The 26,854-nt window shown below is 33.4% G+C and overlaps 1 pseudogene; it reads right to left on the reverse strand.

The window, feature by feature from the left end:
* The window catches only part of LOC104871141, a 38,177-nt pseudogene extending 15,625 nt beyond the window's left edge, over positions 1-22,552 (reverse strand).
* Between the last annotated feature and the right edge of the window lie 4,302 nt (positions 22,553-26,854).

The following is a 26,854-nucleotide window of genomic DNA, read 5'->3' on the forward strand; positions in this document are numbered from 1 at the left end:
TTTTTTTTTTTTTTTTTTTTTTTTTTTTGGCACAGGGTTATTTTTCCAACAGGAAAAACAGGTATTAGGTGAAGTCCCTCAGAGAATAAAAGCTGGGCTTTCAAGTGGCTAGATTGTACATAATAGAGCCTTGTTTACATATACTTATGCATAAATTATTGAATTTGATATCAGTGAACTTTAAAAGCAATGGGTCTCAGCTTGTAGAAAAAGATAATGCAGGATCTAGTACATGGAGGCCATCTTTTGAATTCCTTTCTACAGAAATTTTGCTCACAATTCTGTGGGTCTGGAATTCCACTGGGTTCACTGGGATAACCTGTTTAGAGATGTCTAGCTGGCTGATTGGAACCCTGTATGGGGCCTCAGTTTGAGTGGTCAGCTTGATTTTGTGGTTCTTCTCTATACATGGCTTGGAAGGGTAGGCACTTCATTGATGCGTCTGTTACATACACTTGGATGGTTTAAACAGCTGCAATCTGGCCAAACATCTCCATGTCGGTGCAACTATCTTGAGTTCCTCATAGCACAGAGGTTTAAAGTACTAGGTTTCTTATAAAGTGACTGGCTTTCTCTAGAGCAAGCAAATCAAAATATTCAGATACAAGCTACAAAGCTTCTTAGGACCTAAATTGGAAATGATACAGATATTTATACTGCCTCTCTCTGGTAAAAAGTAAGGCAGAATGATAGCTCATGTTCAAATATACTAGGCCACATAAGGGAGTGAATTCTAAGAGTCATGGTTTATTGAGGTGGGAGATTCTACCACAGAAATGTGCCCAGGTATACAGTCAACTATTAACAATTTAGTTGTCACTAAATAAATACTTTGTATTTTCCTTCTTTGAAGTAACTAACATTTGCTTTTTTAACTAGGAAAATATTATTTTCTACAAGACATACTGTTGAGCATTAAAATTTGGTTTGATTGGAATTTGAATCAGTTATATCTATACAATTAATATAAATGTATACTTAAGAAAAATACCTGAATATAATATAATAAACAGGTCAGTACTTTAAGGTTTGCTTTCTTAATTTTTAGTTCTGTATTGTTTAATCATTGTAATTACTTTCAAAGAATACCGAAGACAGTGTACTGTATTAATAGCAACAAGATTCCAAAGGTAACCTTATTTATGCTGGCTTAATGAAAATAAATGGGATTTAAGAAAGCATTATGAATAATTTTTTAATTAATTAAATTTATTGGTATATTTTAGATATACATAATCCCACTCCTCATAGGGAATTTGTACCTGTACATGATGTATCTTTATTCTTTTTTTCCCCCATTCCTCTCTCCTCTTTTCAACCTTTCTCCCCTACCTTATTTACTAAAGCTTTGCAAGAACAGACTGACAATGTGAAATAGGAAGAAAAGGGCTAAATGGGAAAGGTAGGGGAAAAGAAATAAGGGAAAAGAAAACAATATGAGAAAAGGAGGAAATGGAATCAAAGTCGTTGTAAATATGGGAGGGGGAGGGCAGGGGAATGGGGAAAAATAAGAACGAAGATGCATTATGTAAAGGTATAAGATCCCAATGATGAATGTAACTGTATTGTACACCTAAAAAGTGCCAATAAAAATTTTAAAAAGCAAAACAAAACAATTTCTTTCCCACTTTGGGCAAAGGTGACTAGCAATAGTCTGCATAGAAGTTGAAGTTAGTGCTGACTACTAGTACTAACTAGTACTTCAGGGGAAGCCAGAGAAGACCTTATTCCTTCACATGTGGATGTCTGGAGATGTGCAGGTAACATCAGAATCTGTAAATCTCAATTTATGTGAATGTATTCAGCAACATATGGGCTCTGGTCTGGGTTTTCGCAGTGACTACTAGAATACACACAAGTGTGTGTGTGTGTTTATGCACTCTTAAAATATATAGTGTCCTACAAAGGAAGAAGACCAACAGATGGAGGGGCTAGGGCAGGTATGAAGGGGAAGGTAATGTAAAAAAGAATTAAGATGTGTTATGTGTGTGTACAGCTCCCCATGATGAATATCATCACTATGTACTGCAAACATATATTAATAAAAATTAGGAATAAAATACCATAATGAGGAAAATGAGTATTAAAAGAAATAAAATACATAAAAAATTGTGGTATTGAAGAAACTTAGAGTGATAAATATAAACTTAAGTATTCACTATACTACTTGCGGATGTATTCTTGGATACGCTGTAGAATTTCTCTAATTTTTAGATGCTTTTTAATGGGGATAACTAAACTTACTGAGTTGTGATGAGCATTCATTAAGGAAGGAAAAAGAAAATTCTTTAAAAAATACAAAGCACTAATCAAAATTTCTGGTACAGTTTTAAATTAAACTTACATTTGCTATGTAGAACACTGTCAATGTTTATAGGAGAAACTGCTAAGAATCTTGTTTAAATTAATATGTTAACACAAAAAATATCATTATATCAGCCAATTTTATTCTGCTACTAAAGAATTTATAGTACAGGTTACCATTAGAATACCATTTCAAAGCTGAGGGAAATTTCTTTTTCCCCTATATGTATATGGCTGTTATCTTAATAAAGTTGTTATTGCATTGGGTTATTTGCACTGATTCAGTTTGCCTAGAATTTCCATTATGTAAATTTAGTCCCCAACAAAATACTTTGTATGGCAATTTCTCAATTTAAAAGTTTGTGTCATTTTAATGCCTCTAACCAAGCTTCAATTTTTTTCTTTTATTAACTTTACTTATTTGCAGTTTATTATTTAAATAACTGGGCTTAGAACATCATGTCTGAATGACTTGGCTGTTCTTCTGATCTGAACAAGAGATCTGTCACCTAATTTTTCCCTTATTGAAGTTTGGCTTTTGAAGTTCCTTAGCTAATATGTCTCTGTAACAAGATAATCAAGCAATTTAAAAGTCTGAAATTAATTTTTATCTTGATAATAAAAAAGAAAATTTGTGAAACAATTTTTGCTTCCCAATTGCAAGAGGATATATTACTTTTTAAACCTGTTTGTAATGAATGTATCTTTAATTGCATTTTTTTACTGGATAAGTATTAGTCTCACTTCTAGATGAAGGAAGGTATTCACCTTTATGAATGATCCACAGAATTAATAGATACATAATGACTTTAGTAATCCATTATTATCAGACTTATTTTGAACAGCACAACACTTTTTTCCATTAAAATTTCATACTGAAGAGATGGAAGCAAAAATATTCTGTTAGAATAGAGATATTTTATTAGTATAGAAACCATTCCTTGGGTTTTAATGAAATCACCTGAAAAAATGTGTTAACATCTAATTGTAATCTGGCCTGGGATCTGAGATCCTTTATTTCTAACCAGCACTCAGAGGTGGTTGTTACTCTAAGTCCAAGGACCACACTTGATCAGTAAGGCTTGAAGTGTTTGGTTCTAAATTTGGCTTAATATTGGCATCATCATGGAATTAAACCAAACCAAACCAAACCACCAATGCCTGGTGCTACTCTTCCCCTACTTGAATTTTGATGTAATTGGTGAGGAGCATCCTGGTATTAGCATTTTAAAAGTTCCCCAGGTTATCCTAATAAGCAGCCAAGATGGAGAACAACTGATCTAGTAAAACGTATGCATGTTGGCACAGATGTCAGATCCCATTTATATTGTTTATTTTTCCTGATATCCCTTTCCTAAACTAGGAAAATCCATTTAAAATCAGACTGTAACTAGAATTACTATTTGATTGCCTTTTATAGAATAGAATGTACTATAAAAACACAATGTGAGTATAAATCTTCTTATGCATTTCATTGAACAATACACCATAGTTTAGTAAGTACAGGACAGCACCATAATTTTTAGTGACTGAAAGAAACACTTAATATGGCATTTTCTTTTAATGTTATGAAAAGAGTGATGTTATACATCAATTTTTTTTTCAGTTCTGTTCTTTTTTCCTCCCAGCAGTGGAATATTAAGAGTAGGTAGTTGGACCTGTCTAACTTGAAGAGGAAGGGTATTTAAATCACTGATACTGTTTAAAATTGCCTTTGTATGCTACAAATAAAAAGCAATCTGACATTTAGCCAGCTTTGTTATTTTTGTAACCTCTCTAAACACAATGCATCTCCTCATCGTCTATGCCTTGGGCATTTTGCTCCTTACAACCCTGGCTTTAGAATGAGTTCTAAATTGCCAGCTTATAATAAATTTTTGTAATCCCTATGTGGAAAGGCAAGAGCTTTCCTAGGATTTTAGATACATATTACCCTATTATATTAAGTAGGTTAGATAAGTAACATCTCCAACTGTAAAATATAAAAATGCATATTAAATGCTTATTTGAACAAATGGGATTTGGTATGTTTTTGTATTTAACAATTTGGCAAAATTTCTTTATCTTTCACTACTAGAAGTACTCTATATTGTTGTCTGTTAACCTGACATTTGTAAGTCTTCTTTTGTGATTGCTTAGTAATGTCCTTTACTCGTTTTATAATGGGATTTATAAATTCATATTAATTTGAAAAAATTTATTAAAGCTATGTCTTCTGTCAAATACATTAACATGAGATTTTCACAGTTTTCTTTTGCCATTTGAATGTGCTATGGAGACTGGGGAATATCGCTCAGTGGTAGTATGTTTGCCTAACGTGAAGAAGCCCTGCACAAGGAAAAAAAAAGTTACATACAAAACATTTTTTTTGAACTATGGAAGTCTAATTTATATATGTATGCTCCGTTAATCTTTTCCTTATGATTTCTTCTGGAAGTATTAAATCTCTTGTCACATTAGGTGCCACCTAATTTTATCCAGAACTTTAAAATTTGTGTTTTCTATTTTGAAATAATTTTGTTTTAGGGGCACTGTATGTTTGGCTTGCAAATATTCAGCTAACAAAGTAACCATTAATAACTTTGTCCATCCAATACTCGATTATTTGATGTCATATTTTATTACCCAATACGTGAAAACATATTTATTTTATTAAATTACATATTCTATTCTATCTTTTCATGTCTTTTCTGTGCTGACATTAACTTGAAAAATATACATGAGGTATGATTGAAAAATATGGTGAATGTTTAAATTTTAAAAAATTTATTACAGAGAAAGGCATATTACAGTTGATCACTTTCAAAAAGCTCCCCCTGCTCAAACACACTTACCCTTGTCCCTGTCATCTTTTGAAGCAGTTCTTGAAATTCTTTCATGAGTGACTTTATGAGGTATGATAAAAATATGGGGAATGTTGCTGCCAAATGCCATTCAAAGGAAAGTCAAATTTGTAAAAACATTATAGTGTGTCTTCATTCACCTTATTTGCTGGATCTGACACCATTCAACTTTAGACTCTTCCCCAAGACAAAAATGACCATGAAAGGCAGATATTTTTAATCAGTTTTAAACACTGAAACAACCATGACAGTATAACTAGAGTATATTATGTGTGTGTGTATACACATACATATATGCACACACATACATATAAGTGAATTTGATCTTAGTCTACATATGTTTATCTAGAGTTGCCACTTGGCTTATACTAGCCTTCTAAAGAGAATTTGAAAATATTTAATTTTTCCATTTCTCTGAAAGCTATTCTAAGAATCTGGTACCAAATTTTATAATCACATTTAAAAATAAAAACAAATCAAATGATTTTAAGAAGAAAATATATCAATCGTAAAGGGATGAGGAAATTGAGATCCAGAGACCTTAATTTAATGTTAATTAAAATGACTTTAATAAGTATCAAAACTAAAAGTAGAGTCAAAATGAATGCCTGAATTATATTATCTTCAAAGCACATGTAAACTAAGAGGGGGAAAATGCTTATGAATGAAGGATTCAGGCAAAAACCTAGTATACTGTATGATGGAAGATATATAAGTACAATAGAAATTTAGATTCATTAAATGTATAACATTAATTGGTATTTATGAAATAAATTGTCTACAATTCATTGCAAAATTAAGACAGGACCATTAGGATGTGCTTGATTAGTTCAGTTTAGTGACAAGAGCATAAGTCGTCAAAGATATGAACACAGAGCTTCTCAGTAGTTCAGTTTAATGCTCTCTCTTTTATTCAGTGATGCTTGGAAATACAAATAGAAACCTTAAAACGATCTCCTGGAAATTATTCCAGCTCAGCAGTCCGTGTATAACATGAAAGAACCTTGAAACAAGTGTTCAATAACTTTTCACTGTTATTTTCGCTGTTACAGGGAGATAATTTTTCACTGTATTTTTTTCTGTGTGTGCCTAGACACACATTGCCACCACCACCCCATACACGTGCACACAAATTACACAGAGGTTGGTCATTCAGTTGGATTATGTATTTCAATTTTTTTGTAACACTGTTTTTCTTGCTTTTAATGTCTTTATATTTGTTGTTTTTTCTTTGTTATTTAAAAATATTGTGTAACAGAGTTTTCTTTAAATTATATAATGTTCTAGTTTTGCTTCTATCATTTTTAATAATTTGGAAAATGTTAGCGTTCTTTTTAATACTTGTAATAATTCTATTCAAGTATAAAAATTTCACCCTAAAATAATGAAGTAAAAAAAAGTTTCTTTTTCCAAACTTTGGCAGTAACCAGGTCTTTTCTTTCTAACAAAACTGATAGAGAAAGTAGAAAAAAAATCTATGAAAAACTGCTTTCATAAATTATTCCTAAGTTAATAGGGGACTTTGATTCCTGAGAGAAGGAAAACACTTTTTTTTTTTTTATAAGGAAAACATTCTTTTTGAGAAAGGAGCCACACAATTTAGTGGCTTGACTGACTTGAGGAAACTGTTACTAAACTCTGAGGAGACCAAGATGGTTACAATTTGAGAGGCAAAATATTTGAAACCTCTGTACCCATATCTACATACACAGGTGAAACTTCATACAGCTGACAAAAAAAAAAACAATATTAAACAGAGAAAAATTACCAGGAACTATTGAGATCACTCAGGACTAATGTTTTAGTTTCTGTGAGTTAGGGTGAAGAAATATAAGTAAAAATATAAGACATTAAAATGGAGTTTCCACAAGTAACATTCTTTACTGGTGGAACTAAAACATCATTATGGGCAAAGGCTCACCACCTAAAAATTAATAAGAGTTAAAAGGACTAAACTGATTCATTAATTACTTCATTGCCTGCCACATCATTTTATTTATTAAATATGTTAACATGTAGTGCTCAATAATGTAAAATTTAAAATGTTTGAAATAAAGTAAAAATTATTAGAATGTTAAGAAGGAAACTATGATCCATTGCAAGGAGGAAAAAAAAACTAATCAACAAGAAAAGCAATTACACAGGTGTGTAAAACTGGTAAGTCAGGATGTTAAAAGAGCTATAAATGTGTTCAGTAAATTCAGAATATATATAAAAGCATAAAGCACATAAAACTTCTAAAAATAAAAATAAATCAATAAAATTTCATTTTACTAACAGATTAAATACTGAAAAATAAAATATCAGCTTGAAGAATTATACAAAATGAAGCTGAGAGAATACCCAAGCATATGTAGGAGGAGTATATGAAGCAATTTAGACGAATAATTGGAATCCTTATGATGCAGATCTGTTGAGGGTTCTTTTGCTTGATTCAGTTAGAAATCATGAATTGGCAAAGTATAGCTCTGCTATCATTGCTGATGCCACTGCTGACATCGGTTAATCCTGAGTACCCATGGTTGTCACTGCTGCTGTTGAACTCTGCCATTGTTCAATATTGCTTTGTGCCAGGCACCAGTGGGAGACTCTCTTGGGTGCTGGTCTCTGCTGCTGCTGGCCACTGGCATTCAAGGATGGTGTGTGCCTGATGGCAATGGTTGTTTCTGTTGGTTGCTACTCTGTTGCTGATTGCCACTGGGTACTTGTCTCTGGATCTCTTCAGGGATAATAGTCTGTAACGTTCATTTGCTCTTTTAAAATGACTGCTCTGACCACACTACTTCCAAACCCACACTACCAGAGAAATAAATCATGAGAATATTTATAAGACCACAATATTTATAGGACCTGAGGAGCTGCACAAAGATTAGCACATTGGAAGGAGCTCTTCTCCCCTAAACTGAGAAGTGTGAGAGACATGTTACTTAGGTAGTAATTACAGGCTTGTGATTGGTCCCAAGTATAGGCCTGTGCTTTGGTCAAATTCAAAGTTGTTCATTGGTCCAAATGCAGGCTTGTGATTGGTTGACACAAACAGCACAGCTATCAGACAGCTCCAAGATAGCTTATCTGTCAGAGGGCAATTCAAATGAGATGGTGGGTGACAGGAGCTGTTTGATTGAGAGCTATTGTTGCATCTTTATGAATAAATGGCAGGGCTGAAATGGGACATCTTCAAGAGAACTCACTATGTACATTATACTATAGTTTACTGGGGTTTTGGGAAGCTGGGATGTTAAAATGGCCCAGATCTCTCCCTTCCTGATGATGGTTACTTTAGGAATGTTTTCCACCTTCTTCTAAGAGGCAGTTCCTGGAATGTTGGGAGTGAGGCAGGGTCTTGCAGCTAAAACCAACTTATATCTACTGTTGGAGAAGACTGGAAAGCAGCCCCTAGACAACCTCATGGGTGGCAGGAGAACACTGAGGCAAGAGGCAAGGTGTCCTAGTCCATTGAGGGAAGGGACCAAGCTGAAGAGGGGTAAGTATGTAATTATCACTGGCCAAACCATCTCCCCCACTGGCCAGCACAGGAAAAAGGGACCACTGGCTGACACCAGTTAATACTGGGTACCCATGGTTTGGCATTTTTTTGTCTTTCTCACCAGAAGAAAGAACAGAAAAATTATTTGAAAAAAGTTCTAAATTTTCCCACATTTGAGAAAATAATAAGCCTACAGAAACAAAAAATTTAATGAACTCCAGGATAAGTTCAAGGAAGACTACAACAAACACATCAAAATAAAATTTCTGAAAACATATGAAAAAGAAAACAAAAAAACATTAAGCCAGATAAAAAGGCACAGTATAGTACCTACACATGTATAATTATCACAGATTTTTCAGAAACTGAAAGCCAGAGTGAAAAGAATGACAACTTTGTAATACTGAGCAATAAAAAAGGAAAATCTGTCAATATATTCTGTATCAGCAAAATGATCTTTCAAATATTAATATAAAAATAAGGATTTTTGTCAGGTTTAAAAGGTGAAAGGGAAATATTTTTAGACCTAAGCTAAGAAGTGATGATTAAAATAGTAAACATGTGAATAATTATTTTTAAAAAACATCATGTTACACTTTAGTTTTGGTAAAAGTACTGAATTATTAGAAAACATCAACAATATATTGTGAGGTTTATAACCTAGGTCAAAACAACAAAAGCACAAAAGGTGAAAAAAAGGATATTGAAGTATATTATATTATCTTTTTCTATAAAGAAACCAGTATAATACAATTGAAAATAGACTGTGATAATTAAAAATAGACATTACAACATCCAGAGAAACCAGTAAGAGATAAAACAAAGTTGAGTACATATAATGTGGATACATAAAAATTATGCAATCTAAATTATTTCATGAAAGAGAAGAAAATAAAAATCAGATGAAATTGTTAGGAAGTAATGACTATAATTTAAATTATTCATACCAGTAACCATATTACCTGTCAAGATCTGCATATTCTTATTAAAAGTATCAGATTGAGATAATAAGAAAAATTCAACTATATGCTTTCTATAAACAACATCAACAACAGAAAAGGGAGAAACAAGCAGCTAAAAGAGCAGAAAATGTAGCCAGGTATCGTGGCACACACCCACGATCCTAGCACTTGGGAGGGTGATGCAGGAAGATTGCTTCAAGTTTGAAGCCAGCCTGGGTTACGTTGTTTGTACAAGGCTAGCCCAGCTGAACTACATAGTAAGACCCTGTATCAAACAAACAAAAAGGAGCAAAAAATGTGTTCTCTACAAACGCTTATTTTAAGATAGCTGGCATGGCCATATTGATATTAGGAAAAGGGGAATCCAGAATAAGGAATATCATCAAGAATAGACATAGTCGTTTCCTACAGATACAGGGTTCAATTCATCTTGAAAACCTAATAGTCAAAACAATAGTAGAGCTTCAAAATACAATAAGAAAATTGACCAAAAGAGCAAAATAGATAATTCCATAACTGTAATTAAGTAGTTCTTTTATAATCATAAGACAAGAGATAAAAAATTAATAGGAAAGAACACTGCTCCACTGCTGGTGAGAGAGTAGACTGGTGCAACCACTGTGGAAATAACTATGGAAATACCTCAAAGAAGTAGGCCTGAAAGTCCTATTTGACTCAGCTATTCCCCTCCTGGGTGTCTTCCCAAAAGAATTAAAAGACTCATACCACAGTGATATATGTGCACCCATGTTCATAGCAGCACAATTTGTAATAGCTAAAACTTGGAAGCAGCCCAATTGCCCATTAACTGGAGGATGGATAAAGAAGATGTGTGTGTGTGTGTGTGTGTGTGTGTGTGTGTTTGTGTGTTTATAAGATGGAGTACTACTCAGCCATAAAAAATGAGAAGTTAGAGACATTTATAGCTAAATGGATGTACATTGAGGTGACACTCAAGTGAAATAAATAGGACACAAAGGGGTTAATATTAAATAGTTTCTCTAGTGTAAGAAACTGAAAGTGTAAATAAGGGGGCTAAAAGGTATAATAGATAATGTGAAATAGGAAGAAAAGGGGCAAAGGGGAAAGGGAAATGGGAGAGGGGTGGGGAAAGGAAAGACGGAATAGAATTAATATGACAAAATGAAAAAATGGAAACAAAGTCTTTGTAGATAGGAAGGGGGGGTTGAAGGGAGGACAGAGAATGGGAAAAATAAGAACAAAGATGGATTATGTAAAGGTGCAAATTTCTAATGATGAATTAATTATATTGTATGCCTTAAATGTACCAATAAAATTAATTTTAAGATAACAAGCATATAAAAATTACAGTAAATTCAGCTTACCTGATTTAAACAACACTCCATCCAGTAAGTGAAGAAAATTCATTCTTTAGTGCATTTAGAATATTACCGAGGTATATCATAAAATAACAAAATAAATTTCATTAAATTTTAAATAATTTCAGTCGTATATGACATGTTCACTAGAAGTGACAAAATAACTTCAGAAATAAATGACAGAAAATTACCTGGAAAACTTAAAAAATCTGTATAAATCACAAACCACACTTACATAAAATATATGCAAAGGCAAATTGGCAAATATTGATAATTATGTGAAAAGAAAAATATGACATGCCAAAATTTTAAAATATACTAAAGCAATATGATAGAAATTTTTATTTCTTCATATATATTTTTTCATATATATTTTTTTGGTACTGGGGCTCAAACTCAGGACCTTTCACTTGCCAGACAGGCAGCAGAACCACTGAGCTAAATCCCAGCCCTATACATTTTTTTTATCTCTTTACAAAGGCAGTAAAGTAATGACATTAGTTTTCCTTTTAGAAGGCTGTAAATGAAGAGTAAATTAAATACAAAGTCAATTGAAACAAAGAAATAATGCAGTTAGGGGAAATGAATAGGTCCTTGTGTGCTTTACAAAATTTGTACAGCAATGACTACCCATTGAAGATACCTACTTGCACACTAGAAACTACAAGAGGCCAAAGATTTTAATCAAATAAATTATTTTGAGCAAGAACAATGTTATTTTTATCTTTCAATCTCCTGCAATACCTGGAATAGTTTTGTGTACTTAGTGGCAACTCAATACTGACTATTAATATGAATAACACTGAGTCATTATGCATATCCTATTAATGCCATCTCTGAACTCATCAATCCTTTTTTTGTGTGTGATCCTTGGAGATAAACCTAAGCTTATGCACTGAGTTCCAATTCCTTCCCCTTTTTAAGTTTTGAAGCAGAGTTGAGCTAAGTCCCAAAGTTGCCCATATTGTGGTAGAACTTGAAATCCTCATGTCTCAGCCTCACAGAGTGCTGAGATTACAGTTTTTTTCTATCATGCTTGGCTTAAAATCATCAATTTTGGAAACACATCATTATGGAACTTTTCAGTTTAAGGATTAAAAAGCCAAATAGCTGAGTGTGCTGTAAATACCAGCACACTTTCCAGCCTAAAACAACAAATATTATAATCAATTTCTAGAAATGGTCCATTGTCTATATGTGTATGGAAATTATTTGAAATGTGCAAAGAGAAAATTATCTGTGGAAACATGAAAATTCAGCATTAAAGCTTGCATAACTAGCTCTCATCTCTAAAAGAAAAGAACATAGGTGAAGAGTGTTAATCAATAGCTCCTTACCCACAAGCTGAAATGAGGCAGGTATTTGAAATGCACTGGGTTCCTTCATTTTCTGATTGCAGCTACTCCAGTGAGGAATGATAAATCATTCTGAGTGTTGTCTGAATACAAGTTCATGCAGCTTTGTCATTTTGAATGCATGGAACTGTTAATTTCCAATAGTGAATGAGAGGGGACAGAGGTCTTGAATTGTAGGTAATTCCCTGAGGTAATTAAGTTTTGGGGTGGAGGATAGCACATCAGGTACATTTCTTGAAATTTATTTTAAAAAATAAGATAAATAAATCTATTCTATAGCAATCATAGTCAAGTATATACTTAAGTAGAGTTTATAACATGGATAATCTTTACATTTGGATTTTGTCTGTGTTGTAACATAATGTTCTCAAAGGTAGGACCCTTATAGAATAAGCCTTGTTACTTGGGGAGACATAAGCCAACTTCTAGAAAACTTGCAGATATTATAGATCTGATTCATAAGCTGTCTAATACTTTCAAAGACAGGTAAGTGCAGATAAGTAATTTTCATAATGCTTAATTGCAGGTCAGAGAGTAGACAGCTTGTTTGGAGCAGACTGGCTTCTGTCATCTTTTACAAATCAAATTATGTATTGGCTTATTATTATTTTAGGATTCTTCCTCATTATCACAGGTGGAATATGGGGAATATCTCAAGAGACTCACAGATAATGACATCTTAAACAGTGCTCCAGTCTTGACATCAGGGAAGCAACATATGCCATCTTCTTTCAAGTCTTTTGGACTAGCTATGGTACAACTAAAGACTGAATCAAATCTCTTTCTTCAGGAAAGAATTTAAGTGTTTCCCCACTTTAATTAACATATGTCTCCAAAGTCTTTAGATGACCTGGAATTTTATTTAGAATACCAGCTATAAAATAGTAATAGCATTTACAAAGGGGGAAAATCCTATCAAACTGGGTGTGGTGGTGCATCCATGCAAAAACAATAAAAAATTGACTAGGGATGGATGTGAAGCTCACTGTGAAGACCCTGGGTTCAATCCCCATTACATCAAAAACAAACAAATAAAAATACCCCAGACCACAAACCTATTAGACTAATAGTAGGTTCTGGGCACTGTTAGTTTCTAGTAAGTTGGAAGATCTTTTAATACAGCTATACAATGTAAGTGTTAATATGTTTTTTTTCAGAATGAGATAAGGCTTAGAGAGGTTTGTAACATCCCTGTACAGTTAATAAGCCCACCCAAGTGTTCAGCATCCTTTAATCTTTTTCCAGAGTGTGACTTTTGTCCTTATACAACATTGCTGATCAAGAATGATGCTGTACTGTATCCCTAAAATGTACCAATAAACTCAATTAAAGCTGAAAAAAAAGAATAATTGCAGAACAGATTGACCAACTGTTGCACGATTTTACCTGAAAGTATTGTAAACTATTACGTTAAAAATTTAAGGAATTTTTTAAGCAGGAGCGCTTTAAACATCAGCTATTAAGAAGCATGTGGAGTCTTTACTCTGAAAATCTTTGTCACTGAAATGTACTGTTTTTATGTTAATATTACCTAAAGGAAGGCAAGAACTTAGAGAATTTTTTAAAGCAATACTGATATATTCTTAACAATTTTCATCATCTTCTTTGCTTAATATTACAAAAGGAATCTGTTTGTGAAACAGTAGTTCGGCTTAGGTGTGTACAGCTTCACTACTTTGTCTTCATTGTGTTGGCTTCAGTATAACCAAGGAGTATCTACTAGAATTGTTCGCAGATACTGAGATTTTATTTCATCCTTTTTAGTAAATCTCTGTTTTTCCATTTTGAAGTTACCGAAATCACAATTAGTTACTGTGCAAGGCATCATTTAATTTGAGTCCAGCTCATTTTTTAACAGGAACTTCTCAGTTGGTGAGCTTTTATTAAGTATATCGAAATTAAGTGTCCCATTAGGCTGTGTTGCATGAATTATTTAGTGTCTCTGTTTTCACCCTGGGTGTGTGTTTCATTGTGTTTGTTTTTGTAACTAAATTGCCATAGTTCTATTGTACCCTTTACTTGCCAAATTTAAATAAAGCTTTACAGAATTTTAAAATTGCTTATATATTCATGCAGTTAAATTTTAATAGAACATAGTGATGTTTCTAAAAATACAACCATATTGATTTATCAAATTATTTAAAATTGGAAGTTCATTGGGATAATTATAGTTACCAGCTTATCAAGTCCAAATGAAATATTAAACTATATTTGGCCAAGTCTTCCCACTCCATCAAAAAAGTGTCATTACACCTAAAAGTGGCATTATACCTAGATTTGAACCTACAGAATGGATTGATTTTGCAACAAAATTGATAACTGTCAATTTATGTATCAGACAGGGACAGAGGACAATATATGTCTCACCGATTCACTGCACTTTCCTTAGCTAAACTGTGGATCACAGTCCCACAAATGAAAAATATATGATATAAAAATAATTCATAAATTAGATTTGGATTATATTAAAATGCTCATTGTATTGATTTCAAAATTCAAAATAATTTTCAATTAGAAAAGCTTGAAAGGATACCTAAACTCATCAATTTCCATTGAAACATAGCTGCTGCTTCAGGTAAACATTCAGCATGGGACTAAATGTCAGGGATTGAACTCAGGACATTGTGCTTGCCAGGCACACATACCATCACTGAGCTACATCCCTGGCCTGACTTTTCTTTTTAATGTGGATCACTTCTACTTATTATGTGCATAATATCCTCTGACTTAGAGATTTTTCTCAGGAGTACTTATCCTATTTCCTGTAATTATTTGAGTCAATGAATAACTTTTTAATAGTTCAAAATCTTTTTAGTTTTTCATGTTAGACCACTATGGGTGTTAGCACCCCTGAGGTGGAAAAGGCTGATTTGGGTCACTGAACAAGAACTTCTTACATTAAAAGACAAAAGTTGGACCAATAATATAATGAATTGCAAATTCAGAAAGAGAATGTTATGTCTTCCCCATCCAAATAGAAGGGATGAAGATCTCATACATGCTCTGACTCCTAACAGTGCCTCAAATTTTTGTTGTACATGTTTTTTAAGTTTTTTTTCCTCACATCTCTTTTCAATTTATGCTTCTTCCTTTACTAATCTCACTTGCTGGCATACTTAGATTAACATTTTAATGCTAACAATTCTCTAATGAATTATTTCAATCTAGTGGTCTCTTTTGAGGACCAGACTCATAATGGGTGAAATCTAATCCCAAGCCTAACTTGGATAGAAAGTTGACATGAACATATTTCACAAACCAATTTCACTAATAATCTTTCAAGTCTTTGCTTAAATCTCACTTCTGTCCTTATACTTTTGAATTCTGTATTTTACTTTCATGTCCCTCAACTTATTTATTTTCTTTTATTAATATTGTCTTCTTTACAAAGTTAGAGGTTCCATGAAGGTAAGAACTACTCCAGTCTCACTTTTCATTGTGCACATTTTTATTGTTTCTTAAAAAGTAGTTGTATTTTCATATCGATTTGCTATTTTATGTAATTTTCTACACTGGTTACTAGTAAATTTAAGGTAGTAGTAACTAAAAATATGGGAGTCAATCAAGGTTTTATCTAAGTGCTCAGGTCAGTCAACATAGTACAATCCAAATTACTTTGTTTCAATTACATTATAGTTTCAGTGTATGTATAAGACTGACCTGGAAAACTAATGTGATTTTAAATGACATAGTATGAAGTGAAAATAAGATGGAATTTCATTAGGAGCATGTCTTAACCTTCATCTGTTCTCATTTTCCTATATACATTTAAGAAGAAAATCATACTTAATAGGTTTTTTTTCTTTTTTTCTATATGACCTCATTTCTAATGATTGACTTTTTCAGAGAAAAGGAGAAACGAGGTTTTTTTTCTCATTTTGTAGAATGTTGGAAGTTAGAAATAAAATTCATTACAAAGAATTATTGACTAAGATAAAAAATAGCACCCAAAGAGTCAAACTTCTCCCGATTTCAGTTCAAATGACAAAAATTAATCTTAGAGATATCTGCTTGTAATGGATTCATGTGATTAGAGAGAAAGGAGAAAGGATTGGAAGGAGTGAGAGATTAGAATTGGTGCATTAGGAACTCATGCATAGGCAATAAAAGAATGGTGTTTTAATCCTATGCACAGAAAGTTGGGGCATGGAGAGAGAAAACACAGCATAAAGTGCTCAAAATCATGGTCATTGTCAAATGCTCTTTCTTGTTCTCCTTTTTAGGTTGAGCTAATCGGAAGGAACTGTTACTGCTCAGCCTTGACTTGAGTTTTTTTCACTTCTTCTTCTACCATTAGAGACCTAGTAAGGAGCCATTGAGATAATTAGCAAGTGTTCACTACAGCTGAAGCTAAACATAGCCTATCATTCCAGTCATGTTGCTTCTCCTAAGTAAGACTATACACAAAGCTGTCTTTGAAGGTTGAAATTACATTAGGATGTTTAACAGCATGTGACATTTTAGCTCATTATTCTATGATTAAATCTTAGATGTCTGCATTGTGACAGGGAAGTTTCTAACATTTTTAGCAAAATTAGAAATATATCAAATAATTTGATAGGTTGATAATTAAAATTTGGTGAGTTAAAGATGATTAGTAAGTTCTCAAACAGGTCCAGTCAAATACCAAATAACTTCTGAATGAGAAATACTTCTCCCTGGGAGGTATAATGCATTTTAATGGTCTGAAATTCCATGGCTTGTAGATTAATGGCCTATAATTTCTAGCCTGGAGTTAAGTGATACACATGTGGTAAGACATATAATTTTAAAAATAATACATTGGTACTTTCTCTTCTTTTTGCTGTCTGAAAGGATAACTCATTATATTCTCATTAGCTCCAATTCTGATTTCATAACATATTTCATGGAGCTAACAATGGCATTACAATCATAAGATGGCACTTTAATTCAAAAAATGTGTTAATATTATTTGGAGTGTGAAAAGATACTATTAGATGCATAAAATGAATGCAGTGAGGAAACTTTTAAAAAAAGTCAGTTTTTAGTTTTTGATTAATAGTGAAAAAGATGACACTGACCTGGCTTGAAGAGTTTCCCTTACCTTGACTAATTTTAGTTGAATTTCTTTCTGACTTCACTTCCTTGGAGTATTTACTTTAGAAAAATTGGAAATTTTTTCTCTGACGCTTGGAGATGCAAATCATCTACAATCCAGGAATGCATTTCTGAAGGATCTGGAAGTCATCCCTTTGAGTTGGAACTTTCAAAAAAGATGGAACTTTTTCCCTCTAGTCTCAGTGGGAAGATAGGAGCGTGGCTTCAATAAATATCCATTAGCAAACACAGAGGGACTTAATCAAATTGAGCAATCAGCTTCCTGTACGTTTCTAGTATCTCACTCTACTTTGTAAAACCTCTTCTGCCTTGTGTTCAGTAGAGGTGAGTTGAGTCTCTCCCTCCCACTTTAATTGTCTCATTTTATTGCAGTAGTCTTGGATAAAGTCTTTCTTCCTGTTTTAATTGATGTAGAACAAATTGTCTTATATTGTATATATCACTAATAAAATATTCAGGAAATGTACATATTTCTAAGTACTTTCATGTGTTAATTCATTTAATTTCATAACTCTATCAGGTGGATGCTATTCTCAGTATCCCAATATTACTATATCACAGAAAGATGAAGTAAATTTCTTCAATGAGAAGAGAAAGGAAATATTATGCCCCTCATTACTTTCTGCCCTCATAGACATCTAAGCCATATAAATTTTCTTTGCCAACTAATGTGAAGCATTACTTTTTGGAGATTTTATCATTCATCTAGTAGGAGTCAATATACAATGTGTCAGCAGTTGGGGAGGAAATATCAGACAGAGCTGACTCCTCATCACACAGAATTTACGGTCACTGAGGACATGGACAACGAAAAGAGACATAAAGGAATGGTAAATCAAAATGCTTTTCGGGTAGAAAATGTAAAATTACTTTTGAGTAGCTGTTTGAAGAATTTTATGCAAGGAATCAATACCATAGTTGTATTTTTTTAAACTACCAGAGAAATAGTTATCTCTGTAATGTTAGATATAAATAAATAAAAATATAATGTGTGTGATAGTTAAATGTTGTGTTAAATGCAAATAAATAAAAGATAATGTATGTGCGATAGTTAACTCTTATGTCAAATATAAATAAAAATACAATGTATATATGATAATAGACTTTTGTGTTGATTTGAGTAAGAAAAGTCCAACTGGGGACAATTAGCAATGTGAAATAGGAAGAAAAGGACCAAAGGTGTAGGGACAGTGAGAAGGTTAGGGAAAGGGGAATAAGGGAAAAGGAAAAAAATATGAGAAAATGTAAAAATGTAATTAAAGTGTTTGAAGGCTGGAGGGGAGGAGGGGGTGAAGGAAGGGTGGCGACAAGTGGAAAAACATGAGAACCAAGACCTGACATGTAAAGGTACAAGATCCCAGTAATGAATGTACTGTCTACCTAGAATGTACCAATAAGCTCAATTTAAATTCGAAAAAAAAAAAAAGAAAAGTCCAACTGATCAGTCTAGCATAGTTCTGGGTGTGACTGAATGGATTTGTTGAAGACTGAGGGTAGGGCTGGGGATTTAGCTCAGCAGTTCGGTGGCCTGCCTTGCAAGACGAAGGACCCGAGTTCAATCTCCGGTACCAAAACAAAACAATAACAAACAACAACAAAAAAAACTTAGGGCACACTCGGGGTGTACAAACAACACAAACCAATAGTCTTGTTGCCTAAACAGAATAAAAAGGGGAAAAATGTACAAATAAACTCAAATTTTAAAAAAGGGAAGTAAGGAAGTCTTGCTTTAGTTTCCTTAGAGGAGCCCCAGTCTTCATCTTCACCTTCACCTAGGACATCCATCTTTTGGCTTCCGGTGCAGAACCTTCAGCCTTGCAGCGCAAACTCTTCAGGATTCCTCCTAAGACCCTTCAGTTCCCTGATATGGACTGTCACAGGGCTCTATCGATAACTCCATGTGTTTGATTTTTGATTGGATCCTCTGGGTCTCCAGCACACGGACGACCCTTTGCACTCTTCCACATCTTATTCTGCAGTGGTCATTATAAGCCTACTTTTTATCTTTAAAAATCTATATATGTATATGCGTGTGTGTGTGTGTGTCTTATATTATATTAAAGCTGTTTTTCTAGTGAGCAGTAATATAATATATATTACAATTGCATATATATATATGTGTGTGTGTGTGTGTGTGTGTGTACACACACCCACACCCACACACATACATGTATATATAGTTATGCACCAAATCATAGCATGGCAAGTTATGGTCTGCTAAGATTATAATAAAGCTGAAAAATTCCTATCTCCTAGTTATTTTATAGTTATCAAAATATTGAAGCACAACTCAATAAATACTTGTTTGTGGTGATGCTGGTAGAAACCTACTGTTTCTGTGTTACAGGTTATATAGAAGCACTGTGTATACAATTATTTATCCTACATATACTTGATAATTATACTACTTGCATATTTACTATACTATACTTTTTATCATGCTATTAGAATATACTCTTTATAGCTAAAAACAAGTTTACAATAAAATAGTCATTTTACACTAGCAACAATGTTGTGCATGTGTTTACAGCATCTATTGATTGCATTAAAAGGCCATCTCCAATGACTGACTTATACTGCGGAGGTTCAAGTACACTATTTACATGGTGACAGAATCACCTAACAATGCATTTCTCAGATGTATCCCCATTTTCCAGTAACATATGACAACATATTACAATTTAGGTACAGATTGCATAATACCTAAGTCCTTTCACTTAAACTTTTAAATAGAAAGAATTATTTATATTTAAATGAATTATCAAAAATATATCATGTATTATTTGCATATTTTGGAGAAATATTTAGATTAAGACTATAAAAGCATCTTATTAAGTAATGTCTTTCAAAATGCCCATCAAGATACTGGCTCTCATCTTCCTAGTACTTACAGTTGCCTATTGCCTTTTTGCAATTGAGATAGTTAACGCTATAATGAGCTGTAAGCAGGTGTGTACATTTTCACAGTACTCTTTCAAAACAAGGGCCTTTGGCAAACTAAGTGTTCTGTTGATGTTAAAATAGGCCATAAAGTGAAATGATGCTGTTTTACATTTTAAGATAATTTCCCACTTGCTTCTAATTATCTTGCTATTGAAAAAGCACTATTCTTTTATAGTATTCACAGATATGGTGAAGTTGTTTTGGATTTAGTTAATTTAAATAAGATTTTCTTTTATCAAAAATACCTCAAAATCTTCTAAATGGTTGCCATTTGGCTATTGCCCAAAAGAACTGAAATAGGAAAAAAAAAAAAAAAAGGAGGGGAAGGAGTTGAAGTCTGTGCATTTTTTTGTTTGCATTTTATTAGAATGCAGTTCACCTAATTCTTTTTATGAGTGTTTTCAATTGATGTAAATGAAATTGGCTGTGTGTCAGTGTTGAACTGAAGGATTGGGAATAAAAACTCCAGAGCCAAATCAACTATAATATTTTTAATCAGAGTTAATTGATGCCAGCTGTGTGGTCTGAGTGTTATTTTACATTTATGGGTGAAGAAAGGTGTGGTTGTTGCTGTTTCAATTTAGAAGCTGGAACCAGTTACCGGTCATTAAGAATCTGTGGATTGGGCATTCCTGGTATTTACAGAATAGGAACAAGACTTAAATGGTTTAAGAAATAGAGCCTAATTTTTATTAGTAATGTGAGGTGTTTTTAGTTCTTTCATAATCACAAAAGTGCAAATGACAGACCTGCTATCTAGTTTTATGGCTGACTTTAGAAAAAATATTATTAAGTCTCCTTGGTGTTACCATTTTATTAATGTATTATAGTATTGGCTGTAAAATTAACAAAAGTTCCAGCCCATCATTATTTCTACCTTAAGCTTTGTTTCTGAACATCAACTCTTATGATTATAACTAAATTTCTTAGAATTTAATTCTGAGGTAATCACAAAATAATTCTCTAAAATATGTACACACATACTTACACATGGATATATACCATATTTATAAGCAATATTCACATGAACTCAATACACACACTTGAAGAACAGATGCATTGATATCCATGAAAATTATAAAACTAACTAAAAATGTTTCACTTTACAAAAGTTGTTTTAATTATATATTCTGACAAATGGATTTTTAATTTGTTGACTGTTTTAATTGCAGAGAAATGACAGTTCTCAATTTTCTGTTGTATTTTACATAGATTTCTAATAATCTCTTGATAGCTAATATATTGCTTTAAGAAAATAAAATTGGTTACAGGTGATCACAATAATATAATTAATGTCATTTTCATTGCTTTAAAATTATTTTATATAATAAATTTAAACATGAACCCATATATATCTATCATACAATTTAGGACAATTGTTGCAGTTATAATGGATTCATGGTTTAGTTGATGATATACCTAAACCCTTTAGAAAAGTAATAATGTTTAAAGATGAAACATTCATCAAAGGGCAAATAGTCAAATCCAATGTCTGAGTAATTCTGTTTGTTGGAAAATGCTTTTTGTATTGAGCCACAACTCTCTGTGCTTATAGCTATTAAATAGGGGCACACTCTTAATTTTTCTGGTTATAAACAAAAACAAAATATGTTTTAAGCACTAAAGTATAGTAATTGGTAAAGAAAAAGAACTTTCCTACTGATTTTAGTTCCCAATTAGGAACCCTCAATTAAGCTTTAGATACAGTGGGCCTTCAAGTTAGGACCAGCCTAACTTAAGAACAAATTGTGCTAATTAGTTTAATGGGACATTCATTTGCCTATTGTTATCTGTAGCATGAACCTCAGTACACATTCAGGTCTCAGTTGTATGGACTTGCAACAAACTGGATTAAAAACCAGCCCCTGGGAACTGATCGAGTTCACAAGTCAAGGTTCCACTGTACTTAGGGGTTTGTCCTGTCCACTTCTGCTTTAAAGTATTTAGAATAAACTTATCCAAACAGATGGAGCATAGTATGTGAGTATAGAAACATGTTGCATGATCGCATACATTTACCTTTCCACCAGTATAGAACTTTGCTGGGGGTTTGTTATCAGCAGTGTTTAAATAGTGAAGGGCTGCAGCTAGAGCCCCACCCACCTGACCCCAGCAGCAGACTGGCAAAGAGGCAGAGCTGGGTGGGTGCCTGCAGCCCTCCCACGCATACCTCTGGCCTCTTGGTTGTGCTGCTACCTGGATTCACACCACAGGAGCACAGGGGTGTCATAAAGGCCATTGTCCTGAGCTCTAGCCTCAATTCTGATTTATTGACAGTTATTGTGGATAGATTAATAACTACCACAAATTGTCATTTTTTAAGCTGTACTTGAGGCTTTTGTGTTGCTGACTGTATTGGGATAAGATGTTGTGATGGATCTAATCAGTTGTTCTTCCTTATATAATGAAAAAGAGATTGCCTCGGAGACATTAGAGGCTCAAAACCTAAATCGAGCTATAAAAGGAATATTGAAGTATTAACTGAGGCATCAAGAAAAGGAAAGTACCAGCAACAAAAATAGAAAAGGGAAGACATTCAACAAAGCTCAAGCACAAACACAGACTTTCAGCTTACCAAAGGAAAATTCTGGGGAAAATGAGGCAGAAAAGACTGATAATCAACCCCCTGGACACCCTGAACAAGGGAAGTAACAAAATGGATGAATGAGGCTCCAGAAAATTTCAAAACAAAAATAAGTCACACATGTATAAATACTGAATAGTTTCTCTGGTGTGAAAAACTATAATGGTACATAAGATCCTAATGAGATAACTGACAATGCAAAATAGGAAGAAAAGGGCTAAAGGTGTAGGGGAAGTGGGAAGGGTAGGGGAAAGGTAATAAGGGAAAAGAAAAAAAATGAGAAAATGAAAAAATGGAAATAAAGTACTTGTAAATAGGGAAGGGAGGAGGGGGTGAAGAGAGGGCAGGGAAAGGGGAGAACATGAGAAACAAGATCTGTCATGTAAAGGTACAAGATCCCAATGATAAATGTAACTGTACTGTATACCTAAAATGTACCAGTAAACTAAATAAGAAAAAAAAATTTCCTAGATAACTACAGAAGTGGTGAGTGAAAGGGGTCTCGAGCCCCCTTTGGGTGCCCCTTGCCCAATTATGCCACTCACGAACCGAGAGGTCAGGCAGGAGATCTTTATTGTAGGGAGGTGAGCAGGAGGCAGGAAGGCAGAGAGTGAGAGAGAGAGAGAGCAAGAGAGGAGGAAGAAGAAGCAGAAGGAGAGAGAGATAAGAGGAAGTGCTGGGATATTTATAGGGTAGGCAACGGAAGATCCTTCCCTGGGAGAAGCGGTCTTTGTTATCCTATCGCAAGCCAGGTTGCCTTTTGAATTTTGCGCCTTGCAGAAGCGCTTTACAATTTCGGCGGGAGAAAGGACTCAGTCAGGGAAGAACCTGGAAATAAGATATAAAATGGCCAGGAGGTGGGGGTTATATTTTAACATGTGCAATCTCCTAACAGTGAGCAAAATGAAAGACATGATTAGATATTCTAGAACAGAAACAGATTAAAAAAAAATACATGAGCTCAGTACCATGATAGAAGCCATGAATGCCCAGCATAGGAAAGAAATGGAATCCATGAAACAGATTCAAACAAATATCCAGGAGATGAAAAACTCTATTGCAAGTTTACATAACAGAGCCAATCTGAAGACAGGATATCAAATATAGAAGACAGATGGAGGTCCATAACCACGAAAAGAAGGATCTCTTCAAAATAGTAAAGAACATCAGAAATCAATCCAACATCTCCTAGATAATATAAGAATAATACAAGATAAAACAAGAATAACACAGGTAAAAGTCTATGAAAAAAAAGGAGAAAGTACAACTGACATTAAAAAACTGTTCACAGAATTATTGACAGAAAACTTTCCAAACAGAGCAGAAGAATTTGACATACAGATTAGTGAGGCAATAAGACTCCAAGTAGCCATGCTAAAAAAAAAAAAAAAACCACGCATAGATATTTAATAACGAAGATCCCAGAAATGCAACAGAAGAAAAAAATAGTACAAGAAGTTAGAGAAAAGAAACAAATCATATGCAAAAGAAAGCCCATCAGAATCACAGCAGACTTTTCAACACAAACCCTCAAGGAGAGCCTGGAGTGAGGTATTTCAAGTCCTAAAAGAAAACAACATCCAACTTAGACTGATGTATCTTGCAAAATTATCTTTCAAAATTGATGGGGAAATAAGATACTTCCATGACAAAGAACACCTGAGAAACCTCATGAATACAAAACCAGCACTCCAAACAATTCTAAATAATATCATAGAAAAAAGAAATGAAAATGAAAATACCATGAGGCCCAACAGAGCAAATCCAGCTGGAAATGCAAGAAATTAAATGGAGAGGGGGAAAAACTAAAAAAAGCCAGCAACAGGATAACACAATGATGATAAGTCAATACATATCAGTTATAATGATTAATGTTAATGGCTTCAATTCACCAATCAAAAGAAATCAACTGGCAGAATGGATTAAGAAGCAAAATCCAACAACATGCTATATAAAATAAATGCAACTAGTCCAAGAAGAAACTCATAAACGGAAAGTAAAAGGATGGAAAACAGTTCTCCATTTGACAGGAACCCAGAAAAAAGTAGGTGTAACTATCTCATTTGCAGACAAAGTATATTTCAAACCAAAACTAATTAGGAGAGACAAAGTGGTCACTACATCCTTATAAAGGGAACAATGCAAGAGGAAGAGTTGAAAATCATAAATATATATGCACCAAATACTAATGCCCCCAACTATACTAAACAAATATTAAGGGACATGAAAATCCAAATAAGCACTAATACAGGCATAGTGGGGGACCTAAATACCCCCTTGTCACAAATAGACAGATCATCTAGACAAAAAATCAACAACAAAATACTAGAACTGAACCAAGCTTTTGAACAAATTGAATTAATAAATGTCTACAGAATGTTTGACCACATGAAATCAGAATATACATTCTTTTCAGTTGCACATAGGTTATTCTCCAAACTATTTTGGAGAATATACTAGCTCATAGAACATATTTAAGTAAATGTAAAGGAGTTGAAGTTATCCCATGCTTATTATCAGACCATAGTGCAATTAAACTGGAGATCAATAGCCAAAGAAACTGTAGGAACATTACAAACACATGGAAATTGACTAACACTCTCCTGAACAATCAATGGGTTGCAGAGGAGATTAAAAATAAATTAGAGTGTTTTTACAAATGAATGATAATGCCAATACAATGTACAGGAATCTATGGGACACAGTGAAAGCAATTCTATGAAGGAAATTTATAGTGGTGAATGCCCACATGAAGAAAACAGAGTGAGCTCCAATAAAAAACCCAATGCTGAATCTTAAGCTAAAAAAAAAAAAAAAAAAAAAAAAAAAAAAAAACCAAGATAAACCCAAAACTCATACAAAGGAGGAAATTATAAAGATTTAAGCAGAAATCAATACAATGGAGACTAAAAGAATGATACAAAAAGTCATTGAAGTGTTGATTTTTCAAAAGAATAAATAAAATTGATAAACCCTTAGCTAACCTTATCAGAAGAGGAAAGGCTCAAATACATGCAATTAGGAATGAGAAAGATGAAGTCATAAAAGATCCAACAGAAATCCAGAGCATCATCAATATCTCTTTCAGGAACCTGTACTCTAATAAAATGGAAAACGCAGAAGAAATGGACATATTTCTAGATACATATGAATTACCAAAGTAGAACAAAGAAAATATAAAAATTCTAAACACTCCAATTACAATCAGTGAAATTGAAAATGTAATTAAAAATACACAAACAAAGGAAAGCCTGGTCCTGATGTACTCACTGCTGAATTCTACAAATCATTTAGAAAAGTTACTGCTACTACTCTATAATCTTTTCAATGAAATTGAAAGGGAAGCAATTCTTCCAAATTCATTCCTGTAAGCAAGTGTTACATTGATTCCAAAACCAGGGAAAGACCCAACCAAAAAAGAGAACTATAGGAAAATCTCCCTAATGAACTTAGAGCAAAAATCCTCAATAAGATGCTGGCAAACAGAATACAGAGGATCACAAAGAAGATCATACACCCTAACCAAGTTGGATTTATCCCAGGGATGCAACGATGGATCAACATATGTAAATCAATAAATGTAATACACTGTATTAACAGAGTTAAAGAGAGAAACGATATGATCATCTCATATGCAGAAAAAGGCATTTGACAAAATTCAACACCCACTCATGATAAAAACCCTGCAGAAAATTGGAATAGATGGTCTTTATCTTAACGAAATAAAGGCTAACTATGAAAAGCCAACAGCCAACAGCATACTAAATGGTCAAAAACTGAAAACCTTCATGCTAAAATCAGGAATAAGACAAAGATGTCCACTGTGACAACTCCTCTTCAATGTAGTTTTGGATACATTAGCCACAGCAATTAGACAAGAGAAACAAATAAAAGCAGTAAAGATAGGAAAGGAAGAAGTTAAACTGTCATTGTTTGCTGATGGTATGATATTCTACA

The sequence above is a fragment of the Fukomys damarensis genome, unplaced genomic scaffold (genome assembly GCF_012274545.1).
Source record: "Fukomys damarensis isolate Sample0158 unplaced genomic scaffold, DMR_v1.0_HiC HiC_scaffold_38, whole genome shotgun sequence".
NCBI lineage: Eukaryota > Metazoa > Chordata > Mammalia > Rodentia > Bathyergidae > Fukomys > Fukomys damarensis.